The 17,244-nt window shown below is 36.4% G+C and overlaps 1 pseudogene; it reads right to left on the bottom strand.

Moving 5' to 3' along the window:
- Positions 1 to 2,271: 2,271 nt before the first annotated feature.
- On the bottom strand, positions 2,272 to 15,468 carry LOC115966800 (annotated as a pseudogene).
- Positions 15,469 to 17,244: the final 1,776 nt, after the last annotated feature.

Genomic DNA, 17,244 nt, shown 5'->3' with positions numbered 1-17,244 from the left:
ATAAAAAAAACCCTTTTACTATTATATAAATCAATGTCATAACCTTCAAATCAGATTTTGCACAGTTCAACATCCTACAAGAATTTGATTATCCCGCATTGCATTTTTAGGTAGAACTAGGCAGAATATAGGCCATTACCAATTGCCAACCACCTAAATTAGAGATTTTGAAGATGTTAACAGGAGACTTCAAAAAAACAAAAATGCCCATGAATTTTGATTAATTACAAATTCATCTTGTTCAATAATCACATCTATTTAGCCCTGCACTGAATTTTGATTAATTATTGTGCTTATTAACCTTGCTCATGTATAGTTCCATACGCATTGAAATCGCACAACAAAAATGCCTATTAAGACCTACAAACTTATTAACTGAACTTGTTTAGTTAACATTGAAGAGTGTAAGCCTCATAACCATACATCAATTTTTTTTTTCAATGACATTTGACCCATATTAGAAATATGTGGGAGTTACCCTAAATCAGTAAATTGCAATATTTATATTCAAAGCACATCAGCCATGCATTTGCAAGTGTGGATTGGTACTATTTGCTACTTTGAAAATGAATCTTCCTAAATCTTCAAAGACATTTATGTATTAATTGCATCAATACCCTAGAGAACAAATCTCAAACAAGAAAAAAAAAAAAAAAAAAAAAAAAAAAAAAAAAAAAAAAAAAAAAAAACAAAAAAAAAAAACAAAAAGGAAAAAAAAAATTAACATCAAGCATTTAGAAACAAAAATTAACAAAAAAAATTAACTCAAAAGAAAAAAAAAATACCCGGAAGTGTCGCCGAAGGATGAAGCGTCGTCGAAGGATGAAGCGTCACCGAAGGATGAAGAGTTGCCAGAAGCGTCGCGATCAGGGCGTCACCGGTGAGCTAAAGCGTCGCGATTGCGCTTGAATCGTCGTGAAGGATGAATCGTCATGAAGGATGAATCGGTGACGGCGAGCTGAGGCTATGGCAGTGACGGAAGGCAAAGTGTCACCAGTGCTAAGGAAGGCGAAGCGTCGTCGGCGACTTGGAGTGTGCATATCGGTGTGAGGTAGAGAGTGTATTGGTGTGTGGGTTTCGTCGAATGAGTGAGGGAAAAAATAGCTGATTAATTGATATATAAAGGAAATCTATAGTGATGACTTGAGTTTCGTCGCTATTGATTCGTTGCTAAAAGTTCTTTTTTTTTTTTTTTTTTTTTTGTGACGAAACACTTTCATCACTAAAGGTGTTGCTGGTCATGCCTTTAGCGACGAATCTGCATTTCATCACTAATAGCATGACTAGCAGCACCTTTAGTGACGAAAGTGTTTCGTCACAAAAAAAATAGAACTTTTAGCGACGAAAAAATTTGTCGCTGTAGATCCATTTGTTTCCCGCCTACCCTTTTTGTTTGGCATCCTGAATTTAGCATACCCTATAGTGATGAAATCTAAATTTCGTCACTAAAGGTTACTATTTTTTTTAATATCTAGTGACGAAATATAAATTTTGTCACTATATGGTACTTTTTTGTGACGAAAAAATTTTCCTCACTAAAATTTGTCACTGTAGTTACATTTTGTTGTAGTGTATCTTCCACGTATATAAATTTAGAACTTTTTAAAATAAATTGAATTTTAGTGACCAGATTTTTGTATTTGGTATAATGTATTTTTAAATGCATTTAATCTTTGAATGGGTTGAAGATGACAAGATTTTTGTAACTTTTAATCACATTACCTAGGTTTAAAACCTCTTCCTCTTTACTTGTAATAAATTGAAAAAAAAAATGGGACCAATAACATTCATAATTCGTAAGAGTAATACTTTGTAGACACAAATAAGCAATACTATGAATAAATTTGATTCGATCACTTTTCCTTATATTGCAGAAGTTTAGGGGTACAATTTTTTTTTTAAATATTATAAATTGTTTAGATGATAAATTATTATTAAAACAATATCATTTTCATAGAGGACATCAACACCACTTTTTCTATGTCAATTAGAACAAATAATAATTATTTTATTATTAAAAAATATTTCACAAGCAAAAGAAAACTACACTTCCACAACTGATATATTCAATAAAAAAAAGTATCTCCCCTTGAAAGATTATTGACATTTATCACTTGTTCCATAATACTAATGGCTTATTTTAGGAATGGCAAAATTGGCCCAACCCTAATAGGTTGGGTAAAACCAGAACTGTTAAGTAAATGGGGCGGGTTTGGGTTTTAAAAACTCAACCCGAAGCAAGTTCAGGTCAAGTTCGGGTATTATGCATACCTAACCTGAACCCGGCCTGAAATCATTGGGTAGATTTCTTAAACAACTTGGGGTGGGTTCGGGTATAAAGAAACTTGGCCTAAAATCATTGGGTAGATTTCTCTCAATCATTCACAATTGAAGATCCCTTCTTGTCACCTTATCCTTTTCGGATATGATGTAAATCCGTTAAACCGACTCATAATTCTCAGAGGACATCATTAGCTGCTTTGAAAGATCTTCATCACTAAATAAACGTAATAGTCTCAACAACAAGGTAGCCAGTGTCAAATACTACAACAATTGTAACATACAATGTTGATCATGATCGGAAGGTTGTTATGTTAGTTTCAACAAGAAATTTTGTATTTATAATGTATTTTCCATTCTATTTTTTTTTTTTTTTTTTTTAAATAGAAGCAATTCTTACCTCAATTGGGCTAAGTTGGAACACATCTAATGCCAAGTACAAGGGCTCAAAGATGGAAGTTGTTGGAGGGTTGTTTGGGCCTTGGTCATATGTACAATGGTTGTCAAGTCGAGGGCCTTGTTGGCTGAAAGACTATAACAATTAGACAAATTAATGTCAAAATACAAAAAGTAGGTCACTAACAAAAGACAATTTAATAGAGTTGATCACTTGATTCTTAAAAAAAAAAAAAAAGAGTTAATCACTAACTACTATGAATTTCCTATCAAGAAATTTATTATTAAACAAATCAGTGTTAAAATTCAAAGATTAGGTCGCTAACAAAAGGCAATTTAATAGAGTTGATCACTTGATTCTCAAAAAAAAAAAAAAAAAAAAAAAAAAAAAAAAAAAAAAAACAAAAACAAAAAGTGTCAAAATGCATTTCCTATCATCTAATTTATTATTAGACAAATTAGTGTCAAAATGCAAAGAGTGGGTAGCTAAGAGCAATTGCATCAGTGGATCTAAAATACAAAATGTGCAAACATTGTCACAATATAGCATAAAATAGACCTACATCAGTGCTTGCATACCTTTGCATATATCCAACCTTGCTACAATAACCGTGCATACAATTACTGTAGCTTTGTAAATTATTATTTTATTATATTTTACTCTCTCTCACAGTCAAACACTTTTTTCCTTCTTCTCTCTTCTTCTTCTTCTTCATCTCACACTCTCTTTCTCTTCATCTGCACAGTCGATCAACCGTTTGCCTACCACCACTTAACCAACGCAACCCACCACCACCCAACCACTACAACTCGCAACAACATTTTACAACACATAAAAATCCAACTACAAATTCAATAGAAAATCAAAGCCAAAATCAAACTCAAAATCACCAAAAATCAATGGAAAACCCAAAATAAACCATCAACAAAAAAACCATTAACCCAAACCCAAATCATTACAGTCCTGTGTATGCCGTCACTCACTCTTTAATAGCCATTGCCATGAGACAAATTTGAGAGAGAGATGAGGGGTTTAAGACAAGTGGCTGAGAAGATTGTGATGATAGAGAGGTGGAGAGTTTTGCGAGGAGTTGGGACAAGAAAGAGGTGGAGAGTTTGAGAGAAGGGTTTTGCTGTTTTTGATGAGAGAGTGAGAGAAGAAACATGAGTATGAGAGATATTTTAATAAAATAATAATAAAAAAATATATTATTTAAATAAAAGAGGGTGTATAATAGATAAACTGATGTGAGAGCTTTTGATAAGTGGCTGTATAAAATAGAAAAAGTGGGTTCTTATGCTAAAATAGACAAAATTTCGCACAGACTGATGCATTTGCTCTAACAAAAGAAAATTTTAATAAAGTTGATCACTTGATTCTCGAAGGAAAAAAAAGAAAAAAAAAGTTAATCACTAACAACTAGGGATGACAATGGGACGGGACAGGGCGGGGCTGAAGGATGGAGTCTTCGTCCCCTCCTCGTGTGGTTTTGTCTTGCCCCATCTCTTCCCCGCTCCGCATGATAGAGAAAACATTTTCACCCCATCCTTACCCCTTAGGGCCCCGCCCCACCCCGTAAAACTCTACTTCTTGTTGATTTGTCTGATAACTAGTACAATTTTTTTTAATGAAACCTATTTCATTAATAAAAATATACTTGAAATTACAACTAAATTTATCCCATCAAATCAAATCAATTTTTAGAAAAAATTGAATAATATATCCAAGCGTTTTAACAAGACAATCACCAAAAAAAAAAAAAAAAAACTCATAGTATAGTTTGTTTAAATAAAGGCAGAGAACCACATTGGGTAGTGTTAGGACATATGTGTTTCATATGTTAAGAACATATGTCATGATTTTATGTAATTGGCTTATCCTTTGACAAAATGCACTTTACTTGTATTTGGGTATATTTAGGATGTCTTTAAATACTTTAAGAAACCTTGTTTCAAGATCAAGTATTGAAGTCTTTAAGTCTGTTCAAGAAAACAAATTCGGAGTACAAAATCATTAAAGCTCGACAGTTGGCTCAACAACTGTATCTATCGAGCTTAAGGAAACTATTCTGCATTCGGTGTGCTCGACACTTGATTGACAGCTGCTCGACACCTGCTATCTGTCGAGATTTAAGAATTCCAATCTGATTTTCTTGGGATCCGTGAATGTGTCTTTGGGTTTTCTTTTCTCCTAACCCTAAACATATAAAAGGATCAGTTTAAGGGCCGTCAAAGAGTTCACAAGTTGCACAAGGTTTGAGCAAACTCTATTCAAGCAAATTGTGACCAGAGACGAAGTTCTTGCCCTAGTTCATCTTTTTCTCTTAAAGAAGTTGTTGTGTATGTGCACCGTAGGGTTTTGTGACCAAACATCTTCTTGATCTTCATCGTGCGGATGAACTGAAAAACTTTGCAACCAACAACCTTCTTAGTTGGTGATTGAAGTCGTGTACTAAGATCCGTGCAATTGGTTAGTCACATACTTGGGAGTCGTGCATCTGAAAGGGGAACTGTCACTACAGAACAAGTCTAATTAGGTATTGGGGTAAGGGTTCAACTATAGGTTGGTAAGGTACTTGAATTCCTTTACTTGTAACCGCTTGTTGTGATAATAGTGGAGTTTCGGGAGTGGTGACCTGAAAATCACCCGGTGGGATTTTTGCCGTTAGGTTTTCCCCATTCGTAAACAAATCATCGTGTTATTTATTTTTCGCTGCATGTTTAGTTTATTGTTGAGTTGTTTGTGCTACCACGCATTTGCATGATAAATTGATTAATTAATAACTTGGCTAATTAATTAATTAATTAATTTCTATCACAAGGGGTCATTTAGTTTGTGGCCTATCAAGTGGTATCAGAGCAGGTACACTCTGATTAGGGTTTAATCTTTGCTGTGATTGATCCATTAGGGGTTAATGGATAGAGGACAGTCATTAATCATACCTCCTTTATTTGATGGCACTAACTATGCATACTGGAAAGTACACATGAGAGCTTTCTTGCAGTCTTTAGATGAGAAAGTGTGGCAAGCTGTGGAGAGTGGCTAGACTAAGCCTACAGAAGCGCCAGCCGACTAGGATGATGTCAAGATTAAGGCAGCAAACTTCAACAGTAGAGCATTGAATGCATTTTTCAATGCAGTCACCAATGAGGAGTTCAAGAAGATATCCTTAACAGAAATTGCCAAGGAGGCTTGGACCATTCTCCAGACAACCTATGAGGATACTAAGGCTGTTAAGGAGTCAAAGCTTCAGAGACTCACTACAAGCTTTGAAGAGATAAAGATGGAGGAGGATGAGTCTTTCGATGAGTTCTATGCCAAGCTAAAGGACATAGTGAACTCAGCCTTCAATCTTGGGGAAACCATTCCTAAACCCAAGATTGTGAGGAAAGTGCTCAGATCTCTGCTCGAGAGATTTCATGCCAAGATTACGGCAATAGAGGAATCAAAGGATATTGACAAGATTCCTCTAACTGAGCTGGTTGGAAACTTGCAGACCTACGAGCTAGGGTTGACAAGAATAGGCAAGTCGGGTAAAAGCAAGAGTATGGCACTGAAGGCCAAGAGCAGTGAAAAAGATGAATCTTCTGATGATGAAGATTCCAAGATGAAGTCCTACATTACCAGGCAGTTCAATAAGTTTATGAAGAACGCCAATGGAAAGGGTTTTGACAAGGACCGCAGGCAATCCAGTTCTTCTCAGTTTAAAGGCCAAGACAAAGGGAAGAAGGATGCTAAGGAAGGTGGTCAGTACACTGTTCCCTTAGGACCTAAGTGCTTTGGGTGTCAAGACTTCGGTCACATGAAGCATGAGTGTCCTACATACCTTAAGAGCATTGGGAAGAGCAAGGCACTTGCTGTTACCTTAAGCAACACTGACCTTGAGGATGATTCCGATAATAAGGATGACAGAATCTTAAATGCCTTCATGGCCACTGTCAATCCTAATGATGGGATTGTTGAAAATGTGGTTGAAGAAGAGAAATTGGTGGAATCCAAATTTGAGAAGATGGATGATCAAGATGACATCCATACAGCCTATGAGAAACTGTACAAGCTTTCTGAGAAGCATGAGAAATTGTATAGGCTAACCACCAAGAAGCTCAGTGATGTGGAACTTGACCATGAGGAGCTTTCCACAAAGTTTGATGAGGCTAATCAAACTATTGGGGCGCTGAGGTTTGAGAACAATTTCTTGGCTGAAAAGACCAAGAAGCTTGAAGCAGAGCTATGTCAAGTCAGAGCTCAACTGGAAAGGACTTCAAGCGCAAAGCTGGATGAGATGCTAAGTATTCAGAAATCTGCTTCAAATCGAACAGGTTTAGGGTATGGACTTTCTTCCTCTAATACTACTTCTTCTAGTACTACTGTTTTTGTTCCTCATGCTAATAATGTTAAAACTGAGAACAATGAGATCAAAACTGAATTAACTAGTGAGAACATAGACAAGGGTAAATATATCTTAGGAGCACCCCCTGAGCTTGAGAAGAAAGATGTTAAAAACCCTAGGGCTAAGAAGGCTAACTCTCAAAATCTTAAACAAAAGAAGCAGCATCTCTGTCATCATTGTGGAGCTGCTGGTCATACTCGACCAAATTGCTACATGTGGCTTGCCACTCAACAGAGCAACGACATGATAGCATCTGGGAACCAGAATCAGCTTCAATCCTTTCTTGCTCCCCTTGGAGATCTTCTCAAAACCCTCATGTTCCTTTTGAACTTGAACGATTTTAATTCTTCCCCTTCACCGCTGGTTCAAGGGTTTGTTAGACGGAAAGGTTCTTCCAAGGTGTGGAAGGAAAAGGGCTCCAAGTGATTCTGTCACTTTTCTCTCTCTCTTCTTGTTTTTGTGTGTGCATTACTTAGGTGTTTTGATTTCATGCTTTGAGTCAGTCTAGTTTTTATGCTTTGGTTGTTTAACTTGTTTTTGTTTGGTTATTTTTCAGTTTTTGCTTGTTTTGTTTTTCATATAAATTTTTTTTTTGAAAAATCAGAAAAAAAAAAAAATACAAAAAACAATGTGTATTTTGTGTACTTTGGTACTTGTGTACCTTGGATGACCATTGAAATAAAATCTTCTAAATTTTGTATCATTTGTAGCTTAGATGAGCATCTCTATGCACAACTAAGCAAATGAGCTTTGTGGCTCGTGTTTGTGATGAGTACGATTAAGTTGTCTCTTAAACTTAACACGCATATCACTCTTTTTGATGGGAATGACTAAAAAATCCTGAGAGAAAGGCATAAATAACCATCTCACCACTATTGCCCGCCAATCATAATATAACACCTGTATGCTTCGGCATAACAAAATTGGAATGTCAAATATCATTGGGTATTTCTTTTCTCTCTCTAATAAGCCCATGCATGTTATGTTTAAAAGAAAAATATGCAAAGAAAAATTAAAAGCAAAAAGATCAAAAATTCTTTAAAAATGATTGCAAGCGTGTATTCTAGGAGATGTGAGAGTTATAGGATGTACCTCAAAGGTGACAGTCCCCATCAAGCAGTTATGATTGTGTGTGAGTTAAAGTGATTTTCTCATATCTCAAATCGTCATAACATGCATACACTTATGCAATCTTGCGATGTTTTTCACACACAACATGCAATATTCTTTGCTATTCTTGATACATGTGCAGGTACAATGTGATTTGGTTATCACGAGATTTTACATGTATTAATATATGCTCACTAAACTGTCTTGACTTGTTTTTGAAATATAAAATTGGTTAGACTTGTTTAATGTGTGTGCATGTTTTTGGAGATCCATGTGCTTAAATTTTATTTGAGAGATGATTTTGAAAGCTTAATTTGTTGATTGGATCGTTGATTAAGTTGCATGTTGGATTGCATTCATGTCTGTGTTTTTCACATCTTGAAAAACTGCTTTTAAAAGCTGGCTCGACACCTCCTCGATACCTCCTTGATAGCTAGCTATCTATCGAGCTTCCTAAAACTTTTTCTTATCGCAATCTCGCCTGCACCTCGATACCTGGTGGATCGATCAAGATTGGGTTTGTATCCTCGATAGCTTCTCGACACCTGGTGGATCGATCGAGCTTCTATTCTTGATTCTGATGTGTTGTTCTTCGATACCTCCTCGACACCTCAGCTGTCAACAAGCATTTTCTCGACACCTCCTCGACAAATCCCTCGATACCTCTCGATACCTGCATCTGTCGAGATTTACTGGCTACTCTATAAGGCCTCTGTGCGATCCGGAAATCATTCTCTTTGATCTCTCTCTCGATACTTCATTGTTTTCTCTCCCAAAACACTCTCATCTCACTCCAAACTTGTTCCACAAGGATTCTTCAAGCTTTTTCAAGTTTCTTTTTACTTGGTAAGCTTCTAATCCTTTCTCATTCATGCATTTCATGTTTTGAAACTTAGGTTTTGGGGTTTTTGAAAAATTTTGGGGTTTTTCAAAATTGATGAGCTTTCATTGAAATTTTGGGATGAGTTTTCACTTAAATGTGTTTAAACCCCATACATTGCATCACATTAGCATTATAATGGTATTGCCATGCATTTAGATGTATGCTATCTGTTTGTGTGCTGATAGGTTTGGATTGGGCTGAGTCCATGATGCAATTTCTTTTGCATGTCACATGTTCATGCATTTCTCATGCATACGTACTCCTTTTCAATGTATTTGATATATTTTGAAATTGCTTGGGACTTTTCTGATTGTCTTTCTTTCTCTCCCTCTCTGTTAGTTTACGTTAGTCGTGTCTATGGCACCTAAGCGTAAATCCACTCTAGCCTGGAATCCTCTTCATTCTAGTGCTTCTTCATCGTCTAATCCTACTCTATCTCATATCCGGTTCCGTGATGATGATGCCTTTAAGGCATTTTCGGAGAACTTTTCTAGACGAGGCATTCATTCGGAACACCAAGTCATTTTGACGGACTTTGCCGACACCGACCTTCCCTCTGTCATTCACAGTAGGGGATGGGAATCATTGTGTGACGTCCCGATCACCTGTCCTCTCGTGTTTATCCAGGAGTTCTACTCCAACATGCACGAGATTAATCGTTCAGTACCTCTTTTCTTCACTCGCATTCGAGGTATGTGCATTCCTATCACACCGTAGCTTGTTGCGGATTTGCTTCAGGTCCCTAGGATAGAGTTTCCTGACTATCCTAGTTGTGAGCATCTGAGGACTGTGTCCAGAGATGAGCTCATGTCTGCTTTCTTTGAGCGCCCTACTGCTTGGGGCGAGCGTCTGTTTACACCATGTCGACCTTTTGCTAAAGGTCCTAGATTCATGAACATGGTGATGACTTTTGTTTTGCATCCCCTCTCTCACTACAACTCCATCACAGAGTCTCGTGCTCGAATTTTGTTGTCTCTTTTTGAGCATCTTACCATAGACTTCCCTTCTCATTTCATTCTGTCTATTATAGATGTTCATCTAGATTTAGCGTCCCGTGATAAGCTCATCTTTCCTTCCACTATCAAGAGGATCTTACGCTATTTTTCTATTCCTTTTCCCTCTTCCGACCATTTTACTGTCATATGTGCCATAGATTACGCTACCATTAAACGTAGCGAGGCCCAGCTTTGGTTGCGGCAATTGGATTCAGCAGCTCCTTCCTCCCGTTCAGCTTCATCCCATTTTGCTCCATCCACATCGGCTCCTCCTTCATGGCGCAGCTGCAGCACATTGAGCTTGCCTAGATACTCTCTCTACGAAGTTGTATCAGGTGAACATTTGTGTCGATCGTATTGCACGGCGACAGGCGTCCATGGGTGGTTTTGCTCCTAAGGCTACTCCTTCACCACTTTCTCCCATGGCTTCTGCTTCTGAGGATGAGGATGATGATGATGGTGATGACGATGACGATGATGCTTTGGATGATGTTGATGGAGATGCTAGCTTTACCGATGAGATGTCCACTTGACACTCTTACCCTTTGTCACTCGTGACAAAAAAGGGAAGTAGTTTTGGTATGAGAGTAGTCTATCTTAGGGGGAGAGTTAGTATAGGACCATTTTGTTAGGGGGAGTGTTGATACATTTTGAGGGATGTAGTGAGGATAGTATGTATCTTTTCTTTTCTTTCTTTTTAAATACATTACTCTTATACATGAGGTCTTGTGACCATTTATAGACATACATTGTACTTATCTATTTCTTTATATTGATGTATGTTTTTCTTTCACCTACCCCTTCATGTGTTGTTTCTTTTCTCCCTTTATATACATGTTTCTTATACTTGTATGCAATCTATTATTTCTGTTTCACACAAAGATGCCTTGATGAGTTTTGTTTAAAGTGTTTTAGATATACAGGTTGTCAAAATCTACTTGCCATAAACTCTCTTCTTGCAAAGTTTTTCAAGAGTTTGTGTTAGGATAGATTTTATTGTATTCAATAAGTGAATATGAGTTGAGTGATTTATGACTTCTCTCATATGTTCATTTGTTTGTTGTGGTTTTGTTATAGATTGCCAAAGGGGGAGATTGTTAGGACATATGTGTTTCACATGTTAAGAACATATGTCATGATTTTATGTAATTGGCTTATCCTTTGACAAAACGCACTTTACTTGTATTTGGGTAGATTTAGGATGTCTTTAAATACTTTAAGAAACCTTGTTTCAAGATCAAGTATTGAAGCCTTCAAGTCTGTTCAAGAAAACAAGTTCAGAGTGCAAAATCATTAAATCTCGACAGCAGGCTCGACAGCTGCATCTATCGAGCTTAGGGAAGCTGTTCTGCATTCGGTTTGCTCGACACCTGATCGACAGTTGCTCAATAGCTGCTATCTGTCGAGATTTAAGATTCTTAGAATTCCAATCAGATTTTCTTGGGATCCGTGAATGTGTCTTTGAGCTTTCTTTTCTCCTAACCCTAGACATATAAAAGGATTAGTTTAAGAGCCATCAAAGAGTTCACAAGTTGCACAAGTTTTGAGCAAACTCTGTTCAAGCAAATTGTGACCGGAGACGAAGTTCTTATCCTAGTTCATCTCTTTCTCTTGAAGAAGTTGCTGTGTATGTGCACCATAGGGTTTTGTGACCAAGCATCTTCTTGATATTCATTGTGTGGATAAACTGAAAAACTTTGCAACTAACAACCTTCTTAGTTGGTGATTGAAGTTGCGTATTGGGATCCGCGCAATTGGTTAGTCACGTACTTGGAAGTCATGCATCTGAAAGGGGAACTGTCACTACAGAACAAGTCCAATTGGGTATTGGGGTAAGGGTTCAACTGTAGTTTGGTAAGGTACTTGGATTCCTTTACTTGTAACCGCTTGTTGTGATAATAGTGGAGTTTCGGGAGTGGTGACCTGAAAATCACCTAGTGAGGTTTTTGCCGTTAGGTTTTCCCCATTCGTAAACAAATCACCATGTTATTTATTTTCCGCTACATATTTAGTTTATTAGTGATTTGTTTGTGCTACCACGCGTTTGCATGATAAATTGATTAATTAATAACTTGGCTAATTAATTAGTTAATTTCTATCACAATGGGTCATTTAGTTTGTGGCTTATCAGGTAGAATAAAATAAGTTAATATTGATATGTTTGTTTAGATAGTAAGATTTTAGGGTATGAAAAATTTACAATTATAACCCTTAGCAACGCAGGGCAAGGCGGGGTGGGGACGAGGAGGGGCAGTGCGGGGTGTGTCTAAAAAGTCTAAACCCATCCCTACCTTACCTCGTAGTGTGGGGCTAAAATCTTGCTCCATCCCCGCCCCACCACCTTTGTGGGGCGGAGAAAACCCACGCGGAGCGAAGCAAGGAGGGGCGGGTTAAGTGAAGCAGGGCAAAATTGCCATCCCTACTAACAACTGGTGTTATTAAACTCGACCTAGCCTAGCCAGTCGGACCAGTGACCTGGTGCATTGACCAGATTGGGTGATCAATTGGATCAGAAAAGTATGTAACCCAGTCAAATCGATGAAACCCGTTGGGTTTTAAGCAATCCGTCGGTTGGGGTTTATTAACCCGACCGGACTTGTAAATTGTGTAAAATTACATTAATAGATACACTTTATTGACTGGACTTGTAAATTGTGTAAAATTACATTAATAGATCCACTTTATCGACTCTTTTATTATTTAAATGTGTGATATTATGGTAATTTAAACAAGAGAAAACCTAAAAAATCCAAAAAAAAAAAAACATTGTTCCTTGCGCCCTGCCTTTGCAGATTCACAGTTTGTACTTTGTAGTTTGTACGTGTACCATCACTTTTCAGTTTTCAATTCTCAAAACCTACTGCTACAGGCTGCTACTGCACATAATTTTATTTATTTATTTTTTTTATGGTTTGAAGTATGAACAAATGTACTCGGCCAACAATTTGCATGTAAGTATGACCATATAACTCTATGCCACCAACTATCTTCTTCTTTTTTTCTTTTTTCTTTTTTTTTGTTTTTTTTTTTTTGTGTGTGTGCAGTGTGAGTGTGTGACTTTGTTTCTTCTTTAGGTTTTGACTATTTTGTTGCTTTATTTTATTTTTTTTATTTTTTTTGCTTTAGGTTTTAGCTAACCGTAACTTTACTAACAAATATAAATTAATTTGTTTGTTTCTTCTAATGCTATTGCTTATGAAATATTGATTTTGAATTATAATGGCGAGTTTAATTTAGGCATATGCCTTTTTTTTTTTTCTTTTTTAAATTTATATATTCAAGTTATGATTTCTCAAACTTAATTTTATATGCATTTAATTTTTTAAATTTTTATATATTTGACCATACGATTTGACCGATGACCCACTAGTTGAACCAGTGACCTAGCTCATAGATCGAGTCAACGTCCGGTCTGGGTTTAATAACTATGCTAAAAACTATGAATTTCCTATTATGAAATTTGGACGGGTAAATAATAATATATAATGAAACGTAAATATGGTATAGTAAATTGTACCGCTTTGTTTGGGTCTATATATAATTATATGATGTATTTTCTTTAGGTAGATTTAAAAAAAAAAAAAAAGATGATGGGTAGTTTGAGATGATAGTAAAACTAGGAGGCCTGAATAATTTTTTTGACCCTCCTCAACATTTGGGCCAGTGCTAGCTTTAATAAGAGCTCATGATTGGGCCTAAACATTGCACGACATCTCAAGTCATAGTTAAAATGTTAACTTGGGCCTGAATCTCAATGGTATAAAAGTTCATGTATTTTCTTTTTATAATTTTTTTTTTGAGAAGAAAAAGCTCATGAATTTTGTTGGGGAGAAATTGCAGAGAGTAAAAGGGTTACAATTAGCACTTACATACTAGTTACATCTATTAAACCTAATTAATATCGTACTTTACCATTAAAATGAAAAAGTAAAACAAAGTGTATTAAGGCAGTGAATACCATTTGATTGAGGGTGGAAATATTGGGGGTTGGCCTAGGCATTAAGGCAGTGACAAAAACAGCAACATAGATCTTACTTGGAAAATATTCCATGGCTTGAGAAATTGCCAACCCACCAAAGTTATGACCAACAAGGATTACTCTTTCATGAAGAGGAAGAGCTTCCATGAAGGGGCTTGAAGTAGTTAGAACTTGATTGGAGACCATTTGCCCTGTAGTGGACTGATCCCAGAAGTAGCTAAGTCTAGTGCAGTGGCATTGTGACCAGAAGATTTTAGTAGTGCCACAAGCTTGTACCATGACCAAGGTCCAAGGCATGCTCCGTGAATTATCACAAAGTGTCTGCCAGTTCTTGTATCTACGCCTTAAAAAAAAGTAATTAACTACGACACATAAAACTACTTACTTGCATCTACGCCTTAAATTTTTTTTCAAAGCGCACTAAACAAGAAATAACTAAGCAAAATAAAAGAGTTCTTAGTCTGAGAAGGCATCTTTTGCTTGGAAATTGTCCACTGTGTTATCATTACGGGTTAACTTCTCTTTTAAAATCCTGAAAATATAGTAAATGGCAATCCTCACTCATATTGCTTTTAATGAGGAATTGCCATCTCATCCATCATGTGTAAATCATGCCACTTTGTTGCCTTTGCAGCCCTCTATGACTTGTCACACGTTTCTCATCCCTCATCTGCAACTTGTCATTCTATTACAATACTAACAATATAACCATCTAATCTGCAGGAATCGAACTCAAAGACCATTCTACTCTAATACCATATTAAATTATCTATTGTTCCAAAAGTTTAAGCTATTGGAATATGGTAAATTTAATCATTTAATGACATATTTCTAATAGGATCCACCACAGATATACGTTGGGACATTCCCTAATACGTGCAGGAGACTCGGACTAATTTGTTAAGAATCCATAGCCGACCCCCAATTTATGACTAAAGGCTTACGTCTTGTTGTTGTAACAATATGACCATCGTGGAAAATCACACTTGATTAGTAAGCCACCTTAGAACAAGACAAACTTATTCTAGTTTGTGCAGAGAGCCAAAATACAAGTTAAAAAATGGTTTTTCACAATACTCATGCTTGGAAATTGTCTGATCAATTACATAGCTTAGAACAATCATTAGTAATAAAAGGTTAAAAACAAAAGGTGTGATGCTACCACTACGACCCAAGAAAGAACACAAGCAAATAGTACAACATATAATGGTGATGATGAAGATGAAAGTTGAGAATTGAAAGAAAGGTACGTACAGAGAGAATGAGAGGAGAATCGAGGATGGGAGAGTCGGAGCAAACAAGGCAGGCGTATTTGCCATTGGAGAGCTTCTTATAAGAAGACCCATCAACCAATTCTTCCAACAACAGATCATCCAGTCTTCCCTTCCTGTGTTGTGCCTCTCTACCCCAGCTATCTTCTCTAAACACACTCATCTTTTTCTCTCTCTCTTTAAGGTTTTGCAACTTGGCTTTACAGAAACATTTGATTTTTTTTTTTTTTTTTTTTTTTTTTTTTTTTGAGAAACAAACACACAAAAGGAAGAGGGAAAAGAAGTTTTAACACAAAGTCACACCACAACCCTACTCAAAAACTATGGTAAAGTTACTGATAAAGTTTTGGTAAGATGTATTTTTATTCACTCTAGGACTTAACTATATGGGGGCCCATTAAGGATCCAAGAAAGCTTGTCAAGAAGAGGCCCATACAGTTGCAACTTGCAGGGTTTATGGCTGTTCGTTTTAAGTCTGATTGTACTTGTATGATCTTCTAAAAAAATAAAAATAAATAAACAAAAAAGAGATTAAGAAATGGAAAAAAATCAATGAATGGAATAAGAATATATATAATGACAATACCAGCCAGCACCATAACTTTTTTGCATGAATAGCCAATTGTTACTTCAACCATCATCAATCATGATCAAATTGCATGTCCATCAGCTACAGTCTTCCCACATTTTTTATCCAAAGGCTAATATGATGCAACAACTATGTCGATACTAAGAGCATTCACATCAGTTCTTCTAAATTTTCTGTCTATTTTACACGAAAAAACCTACTTTTTCTATTTTACACTACCATCTATATAAAACACCCACATCAGTTCTTCTATTTTACAAGATATTTTAATAAAATATTCATCTTTCTCATTTTTTTTATTATTTCACTCAACTGCCAGCTCTATATGCGCGCTCTCACTCTCCCTCTTTATTCTTTTTTCCTAAACTGAAAGACCTCTCTCTCTATTCAGCAAAAAAAAAAAAAAAAAAAAAAAGACCTCTCTCTGTCTCTCTCTGTCTCTCTCTTTTCTCCCTTCTCTCACTCTTTCCCAAAAACGATCGACCAGATTACTTCCTCACCGGTCCTTTCTTCACCGGCCGATCCAGATTCTTTCTTCACCGGCCGATCCAGATCCTTTCTTCATCAACCGATCCACGAACCAAGCTCCGGCGACGCAGATCCTTTCTTCACCGGCCGATCCACGAACCAAGCTCGGCGACCCAAATCCTTTCTTCACCGGCAACCCATATCTCTCTGTTGGTTTGTCTGTGTGGGTTTGTTTGTGTGTGGGTGTGTTTCTGTGTTGATTTATTTGTGTGATGTATTTGTGCGCATCTGAGGAAAACAAGATGAGGAGCTGAGGTTGTTGTGCACAGAGAAGAGAGAGAAAAATTGGTGCGAACGGAAATTAGTAAAATAATATATACACATGCTACAGTATCCGTGTAAATTTACACGGGTACTGTAGCTCGTTGAAAATTATACATGGGTTTACACGAGTTAACAAAGACTGATGCAGTGTGTTTTTTGCTTCAAAACGTGTAAAAATGATCAAAATATGTATTTTACACATTTATACACAATTATCCAAGAGCTGATGTGAATGCTCTGAGCTACAGTAATTGATGAAGTGAAATACCATCTGTATCTTTTTTCCATCTCAGGTGTCTTTTTTTTTTTTTTTTTTTTTTTTTCTCAAAACGTGAGCCTCTATTTATATTTAAGATTTGGGTAAACTACATATTTAGTCCCTAACCTTTACACCGTATTTTAATTTAGTCCCTAACATTTCAATTGTGTCAATTTGGTCCCTAACCTTTTAATGTCATGTCAATTTAGTCCTTGCTGTTATATCTTAAATAAAAATTGATGACATGGCAAATGACCAAAATAAAATTTAAGTTTATTGTCACATCAATGAAAGCTAAT

The sequence above is a fragment of the Quercus lobata genome, chromosome 11, assembly GCF_001633185.2.
Source record: "Quercus lobata isolate SW786 chromosome 11, ValleyOak3.0 Primary Assembly, whole genome shotgun sequence".
In the NCBI taxonomy this organism is placed as follows: domain Eukaryota; kingdom Viridiplantae; phylum Streptophyta; class Magnoliopsida; order Fagales; family Fagaceae; genus Quercus; species Quercus lobata.
The sequence above is the reverse complement of the archived record's forward strand: the minus strand, read 5'-3'. Positions and strand labels throughout refer to the sequence as shown.